The 6,090-nt window shown below is 48.8% G+C and overlaps 1 non-coding gene across 1 annotated transcript; it reads left to right on the top strand.

Moving 5' to 3' along the window:
* The first annotated feature begins 3,850 nt into the window (after positions 1 to 3,850).
* LOC112854939 (U6 spliceosomal RNA) lies at positions 3,851 to 3,957 on the top strand. The gene has a single exon (XR_003223011.2). It is a non-coding gene; the product is annotated as a U6 spliceosomal RNA (small nuclear RNA).
* Positions 3,958 to 6,090: the final 2,133 nt, after the last annotated feature.

The following is a 6,090-nucleotide window of genomic DNA, read 5'->3' as shown; positions in this document are numbered from 1 at the left end:
AACGTGCAACAGCTTCTCTGGGATAGAACCGACCTTTGTCACCACTGCATCCTCAAGACTTAGGATGATGCTTTGCTCCCGGGGCGGGCGGGGGGGGGGGGGACGTTCAGTATAAAGTTGTCAACCGACCATCCTTGGAGACCTCACTCCTCTGTTCTAAAGCTCTTCATTGACAGCAGTGGTGACCACGGCAGCTAACATTTACTGGAGGTTTATTTTGTCCCAAACGCCATCCTAAACACTCTACTGACTTTACCCAAACATCAGATACCCCACCAGTGTGATGAGACCAGGACCATTATTCGTATCTGACGCACAATGAAACCAAGGCACCAGAAGATTCGGTAACATGTTCGATACCGCCTGCCAGTAGGTGGCAGGACCAGGATTTGAACTCAGATCAGCCAGCCTCCTTATTTGGAACCACCTCGCTATAATGTTTCATTTTTATTTGTATTCTGGGCATCCAGAAGCAAACAGTAACCCCAGACGCTCCTTTGGGGAAGGGAAAAGAAGGACATTCTGCAGCAGAGGACGGCCACCCTCGAAATCTCTAGCCACCAACCCCACCCCCTCCCCACGACCCCCAGCAGCTCCATACAAGGGCCCAAACATTCACTCATTCTGAAGTCCTGCTCTCCAGGAGTCACCCGGCTGGTCTCCCGCTGGCCGATGAAGGGAGGAGAATGTCGATACAATGTAGCATTGAAATAAACTTCTACCCAGCAAGCTAGGCACTGAGCAGGGCGTGGGGACATTGTATGTGCTGTTGTCCAGCGGCTTCCAACCTGTCTGTCCCCACACAGACGAGGAGCTGGGCAGTTCTCATTTGAGCCCGATGGCGGGGTCAAGATGAAATGTGTTGGAGGCATGCAGAGGGGGTGAGATCATTGTGAGTTGAGGTCATTGCCATTCCTAGAGAGATGAAAGCAAAAAACAGCCCTGACAGATGACTCGAGTGTCCCTGTCATTTCTCAGCATTTCCCCGGAGATGCTTATTCAGAAGAAGTGGGATGGCAATGTTTCCGCGGCCACATCTGTACAGCAGTCCTAGGCCGAGGACGCCCCCGAACTGCCTTTAAGCTCCCAGGGTTCCACTCTGGTTAGAAAACCTCAGAGGAATAGCATCTCGGTGAAGGGTGCGCAGGGCTGGTTGTGGTTAGTGGCTGGGGATCACTGAGGTTCAGTGAGGTCAAGTAAGCTTCTTGAACTTGGCTCTGTCTTTGAATAACACATACCAACCGCTTTAACACTCCAAAGGGTAACCTCTAGTGCAAATAGCCTGGAGATCTTTTTCCAGAAGGGCCACAGGGGCACGCCCACTTCTCAGGGCCCTGCCCAAGGCTCTAGGGAGCACTTCCACCCTTCGCTGGACCAATTTTCCAAAGTGCTCTGTAATTAAAGCCTCCCAGAAGAGATCCTCTCCTTGTCACTGAGAAGAGAAAAATAGAGCATTCCTGCAACCGTTTGGTACCTTGGGCGGTGGGGCTTCATTTGTAGCCAGTTCAAGTAAAGGGCCACGATGGGAGCAAAGGCCCTTCAAGCATGTTCATCACCTTAAAATTTTCTTTAATGTTTATTTATCTTTGAGAGAGAGAGACGGACAGAGTGTGAGACAGGGAGGGGCAGAGAGAGGGGGAGAAATAGAACTTGAAGCAGGCTCCAGGCTCCAAGCTGTCAGCACAGAGCCCGACACGGGTTCAAACCGACGAACCATGAGATGATGACCTGAGCCGAAGTCGGGCGCTTAACTGACTGAACATGCCCTGCATGTTCATCACCTTTAAAGTGCAAAGGTAAAGGAGGCACCTGGGTGGCTCAGTCGGTTAAGCGTCCAACCTCGGCTCAGGTCATGATCTCACGGTTCGTGGGTTCGAGCCCCGTGTCGGGCTCTGTCCTGACAGCTCAGAGCCTGGAGCCTGCCTCAGATTCCGTGTCTGCCCCCCACTGCCCACACTCCATCTCTGTCTCTCCCTCAAAAATAAATAAACCTCAGAAAAAAAATTTTTTAAGTGCAGAAGTAGAGCTGACGTAGAGTTTGCTCTAAATAGAACAATTTGAATTGATTTTTTTCCCTGTGACACTTTTGCAAGAGAATAGCTAGTTTGGCCTGTGAGGCACCTGGCATGGAGCCCCTTAAGCATAATCTGTTTCTGCACAGCGCATGGGTTCATTCATTCACTCACCAGGTATTTAACGAGCACCTCCTAAATGCAAAGAGAGCCTGGAGAAAAAAAGACCAACAGGCCCTGCCTTCGTGGGGCTTGCGTTCTTGCGGGGGAGGCAGACAGAAAAATAATAAGATGTATCTGTTTATCCCATAATTTGTGATCCATACTGTGTAAACAGAGAAATAAAAAGTGACTAGTATGAGGAAGGAAAAGGTATATAGGTTGGGTTCAGGCTCAAGAAAGACCTTTTTGCACAGGGAAGCTTCATACTGCATTCAGAAAGGAGCCAGTCTCGCAAAGGGCGGTGGGGGGGGGGGAGATCTTTCCGTCTGAGGAATCGCTTGTGCCAATGTCCTGGGGCAGGATGGGGCACAGCTGAATTGGAGAGGCTGAGAGAGTAGCAGTGGGGCTGCACTATAACGAGTGAGAGAGAAGAGCCTGAGGGAATAGGCAGAAGCCAAGCCAGGTGCTCCGTGCTCTAAAGGTAGCCTCTCTTCTCCAACCTTCTGCCGGGTTTCACTCAGCATCTCAACACAACAGACCGGCGCCTAACTCCTCCTGCTCTCCCCCATTTAGCACCCCAGGAACACTGTCCCGTGGCTTTCAAAGAAAAACCGGCACCCTCTGGCCACCCTCTGCTTTGTTCCAGCAGCTTCCACAGCGATGAAAAGCAGGCTCCACAGAAAGAGCTTGGGTGATGTCCCCCCAGTGCGCATGTTCTTCCCACCCCATCGAGCCAGCCCGGGGTGGCTGCACTCAGTATTCTGCCACAGTCGTTGATAATAATTGTTGCATTAATTGGTGCTGTCCGGACCAGACAGAACGTAAAAGATCCCACTGTGTCCAATAATTAATGTTTTTCCCTCACTGCAACGCCATTAATAAGGGGCCCTTCCAAGAAACGAGTAATTGGCTGGTTGGGCGTCATTAGGGTATTTATAGATAAGCTTTGGTCTGAAGACATCGAGGAAAGCTGATTATGTTTATTTAGACTCTATTATCTATCGCTAATGTGTTATCCTGCGTTGCGATCATCCCCATTCTCTGGGTCCTAATGATACAGGGCACACTCACAATGTGATTTCAGTGATCTGCAACGTGGCTTTATCTCTGCTGCAAGGCAGAGAGGGGGGACAGAGGGGACGGCTGTTCACAGGTTCCGCGTGCTCCCACTCATCCACCGTGAACCTTCTCTTTCCGCTGAGAAATTTAGAGCAAGGCTCTTGGAAGTACTAGAAAGACAGTTTCTCCTAATTAAACCTCAGAGGAGGGGAAGTTTCTTGGGTTTGTGATTATCTGAAGGGTTTTTGAAAATGTAAATCTGGTTGGGGAGACATCGCTTTGCAAAAATCGAAGGAAAAAGAGGCCGCCTGGATTCGAGATGATCTCTCAGTGACAACGAGTGACGAAGTCTCGCAGCTGATAAAACCTGGCCGAAATATATACGTCACACGAGATGAACGCGTATGCTTCCAAGCGCTCTCTGGACCCCGGGAAGCGGGCACGGTGGCGGGGGGGGGGGGGGGGAGCTGCTTTTTCTCCCAGAAGCCTTCGATCCACTTGTCCGTTGCTAAAAGTTTTAGGAAAGGTTTCTTACGTTATTTTTAAAAGATAGATGAGCACAACAGGGTGAGTGTACTTCATGTCATTGGATTGTACCGTTAAAAATGACTAAAACAGTGCTCGCTTCGACAGCACGTATACTAAAATGGGAACGATGCAGAGAAGATTAGCACGGCCCCTTGTGCAAGGTTGACGTGAAAATGTGTGAAGCTTCCATATTTGGGGGTTTCTTTATGTTTCCAAGGAAAGGATTGAGTTTTTCTCATCAAAACTAGCTCTTTTCACAAATAAATTATCAGGTTACACTTGAAAAAAATGATTAAAACGGTAAGTTATATATATATGTATATATATATATATACACACACATACATACACATATATATACACACGTATAGATATACACACACATATATATACATATATACACGCGTATATATACACACACATATATATGTATACATATATATACACATGTATATATATACACATGTGTGTATATATATACGTATATATATACATGTATATATGTGTGTATATATATATATATATATATATATAGCCCATTACTAGAAGAATAAATAGGATAATATAATTTGTAAGCAGAATTCAAAAGCATAAAGAAGCACTGGGCTTTTTTGCTTTATAACTGTGATGTATCTGATATTAATTTTAGCAACCAAACACTTCTAAATGGTCTCTTCTGCACATGAAACGACCCTCATGTTAATATTCCGAAACCCTTACCTTCACCACAAAAAGCCAGGACAATTATTTTGTCGGTTGACTGAGCTGGACAGTCAGTTTATGGGGGTGGAAGAGCGAACTCAACCTGCCTCATTTTTACCACTTCCTGTTAAACTTGTTCTGTGGACAGTTCTTTATCCACTCCTGGCTGTTACTCTCACATGGGTCCCACAGCTTTTTGTGACTCTTATTTATTATAAAGAACCCAGTTCCATCTAATAAAGAAAAGTATAGCCCAGTGGGGATGTGCATCTACGTGCTGCACACGTGTGATGAGCTCTAGACATCATATTCACATGTCTCAAGGCACGGTGGGAGCCTCCAGCCCCGAGGCCAAGTTCAGGCTAGGCCCATGTCTCACAGCATGTTCAGCGGTGAAAGGTGCATAACCTCGTTAAGCTCAGGTTCCACACCTGCGAGATGAGGGTGCTGCTATTGCTCTTGGAAAGATGTGAGACGACGTCTGTGGTGGCAGGTGCAGACAAGGGACCCTGCAAATATCCACCTCTCCCCATCTGCCCTTGTACATGTGAAAGCATCCGACCCGTACGGCCCTCCACTCACCACCCCTGCCCTTGCCCCCGTGCTGTCTTCTCTGTGAAGAACGCACTCGGGAGCCCTGACCCGCCTCTGGTTTTGAAATAAGCTCCCAGAGAGTTGACCTGTGCACGAAGGCGTGATGTAACTTTGCAAATTAAATGTGTAAGGCTTTTAGAAAAACGATGCCCTTTCCTCCCCAGCTCCCCACCGCTGGGAGCAGGTAATTTGTGGGCACATCTGTTGCAGGTGTTGGGGAATACTCTTGGAGATATTCCTAGATCCTGGCCTGGGGTCTAAAGGTTGAGAAGCTGGCTCCTGGGACCCGGCGATGCCTGCAGCGTCAGAATAACAGGAGTGAGAGGGAAGGCCTGGGAGCAGGGCTGGGGCTGGGCAGGTGGCCAAGGTGGCTGGGTGGGTCAGCAAGCGGGGAAGTCAGAAAAGACCAGGACCGCTGTCAGGGGCAGGAAAAGGAAGCAGGGGCTGCAACCCGAACATATACGTGCACCGTGTTCACCCAGATGCCATTTACCGGATTTCTCTGGCCCAGGCAAGCCACTTAACCCCTCTTGGCCACAGGAAGAGTGCCGGCCTGCTTCGCCCCCAGGCTGAGGTTGTGCTGGCTGGCAGCACTTTAATTTACAGAATGCCTTCTGGGCATTCGCATTCTGCCAGGTGCAGGAGGTGGAGGCGGGGAGGGTGCAGGATCAAAGAGAAAAAGAGGCAGCCTTGCCTGAAAGAACCCATCACTCTTCTTCCGGTCTTGCCCGGGCTCCTCATTTTTCTCAGCATAAAATCCAGACTCGGATTCGAGATCCACACGCAACTTTGGGATCCGGCCCTGGTGCCGCCCTCGGGCAACATTTTGCATATGCTCCTTTGCTACCCCGAGACAAAATCCGGAGGTCGCACGATTTTTCTACACGCTGAACCACTGATCGGGGTTTCAACCAACATAATGCCTTCACTGTAATATAAAGGTGGGAAAAGAGAAGTCATAGGTAATAAGACAATGTGAATTTCATCAGGTAAGCTCCCTGGCCGTGACTTCACTAGTCAACATAAGGACCTG

Source organism: Puma concolor, chromosome D2 (assembly GCF_028749965.1).
Source record: "Puma concolor isolate L17-30 chromosome D2, mPumCon1.1.hap2, whole genome shotgun sequence".
Classification (NCBI taxonomy): domain Eukaryota; kingdom Metazoa; phylum Chordata; class Mammalia; order Carnivora; family Felidae; genus Puma; species Puma concolor.
The sequence above is the reverse complement of the archived record's forward strand: the minus strand, read 5'-3'. Positions and strand labels throughout refer to the sequence as shown.